Source organism: Lucilia cuprina, chromosome 6, assembly GCF_022045245.1.
Source record: "Lucilia cuprina isolate Lc7/37 chromosome 6, ASM2204524v1, whole genome shotgun sequence".
In the NCBI taxonomy this organism is placed as follows: domain Eukaryota; kingdom Metazoa; phylum Arthropoda; class Insecta; order Diptera; family Calliphoridae; genus Lucilia; species Lucilia cuprina.
The window spans coordinates 44,166,819-44,168,940 of NC_060954.1; positions in this window are offsets into that span (position 1 = coordinate 44,166,819).

Genomic DNA, 2,122 nt, shown 5'->3' on the forward strand with positions numbered 1-2,122 from the left:
AGCTTGATCGATTTTGTTTATGTTTGGAGTGTGCGGTGTATGTGTATGTACGTGTGTGTGTTGATGTTTTTGTACAGTGGTGTGTAATGCAAGAGCACACTACACTCTAAACTCTAGTGAGAAAATTCTCTTAGGAGATAGTATTCACTATATTTCAAAGACAGAAGTCTCTATGGCCCACAGATTTTAGTCCCTATAGTCTCGAGATCGTAGTCAATATAGTTTCCTATTGTTCAGAGACTTTTCACAAAGGCTATAACCTCCATATTTGAGAAACTATAGTATATATAGTTAAGAGGATATAGTCTTTATAATTCGAACATTAAAGAGTCTGTAGTCCCTATAGCCTGGAAATTATAGTATCTTTAGTCTGAAGACTATTGTTTTTATAGCACAAAGACAATAGTGGTCATTGTCTAAGGCTAAAGTCTCTATTACCAAGTATTTCAAGAGACTATAACGTATTTAGTATAGAATTTATATTTAATATTGTCCTGATACTTTAGACATTATAGTCTAAAGACTATGGACTCAATAGTCTAAAAACTTTACGTATCTATATTCTATATGCTATAGTCTTCATAGTCCGGAGAATAAATAAAAATATAAATTTTGCAAGCTAAAGTCCAATTATTTTACACTCTGGCCTATAAATAGTTACTGGAAACAACTTTGTCAACCAAACAAAACAAGTTTGCAGTACTTTTCATTTTTGGGAAATGTTTTATTTTTCCAAGGCATAATGCCAACTATTTTTTTTTATTTCCCACTATAAACATTTTTCTGTTGCATTTTCTATTTTAGTGTTGACAAGTTGATATGAATGAAAATAATACTTGTACTTAGGTTTTATGTAAAATGTTGCAACAAGATATGAAAAGAACAAAAACAAAAAGTACACTAAACTAGAGAGGAAGAAATATACAAAATAAATAATATGCTTCACTAAGCGTTTCATTTGGTTTAAAGTTTATTTAGTTTTTTTTATGTGAAACAAATTCAAAACAAATTTTTTTAGGAAAGTAAATAATGAATAAATTAAAGTAGAAATGGACGAAGGCAACGATAAATGAGAAACATATTAATGATAACATATTGGCAACATGTAGTTTAAAATTAACATCAACGTGAATTGGTTACTCTATATATGTAAGGTGATAATGGCTATGTTCAATGTGTTGTTATATTTGAATTGTATTCAAATCGCGTATAAGTTTTATTTAATATATACTAAGTTAATTATTACTCATACGTTGCAGTGGAACGTTGTTAATAAAAGCAGTTTGTTTTTGGCACAAAAAAATGTATATTTTTCAATGAAAATATTCGAAAATTATAAAAAATTAAGCATTTTGTTATTTTTTTATATAAATTTTGTAATCAATCATAAGTATAAGGACTTAAAAATAAGGTGTAATAAATTAAAATATACACATATGAATAATATGCATTGTATGTAAAAGATTTACAGAAAGCAAGTATCAATGTAAATTCTGGAATGACCGGTCATATGAAACCCAATTTTATATAAATTATGAAGCATTCATTTAATTTCTTATTAGCCATAATTCCGAACAATTTTTAATTATTGTTGACAAAAAAAGAGATTTTCTACAATAAGGCTGATATGTGGGTAAGCGTAAATGTGAGCCCTAAACATTTTGATAGAGGAAATTACATCTACTCTAAAGATGTTTATGTATAATGCAATCATGTTGCTAGAGTTTATTAATTAATTTTGAGCTTCAAGTGATTTTTTAAAGGGGGTTTGTACGGGCAGTACAGTATCATTTGAGTTTCTATAAATGATGTACTAGAATAGGGCCAAAAGGCCCTGTATGAGGCTTACGAAAATCAAACGATTTGAAACATTTGCACTAGCGTTCGTTACGTAGGTAGTTAGTTGGTTAGTTAGTTAGTTAATTAGTTAGGTAGTTAGTTTGTTAGTTAGTTAGTTATCACTGCATGATATAGTCTCCATAACCCAGAGACTATAGTCTCTATAATCCAGTTAATTTAGTTATTTAGTTATTTAATTATTTAGTTATTTAGTTATTTAGTTATTTAGTTATTTAGTTATTTAGTTATTTAGTTATTTAGTTATTTAGTTATTTAGTTATTT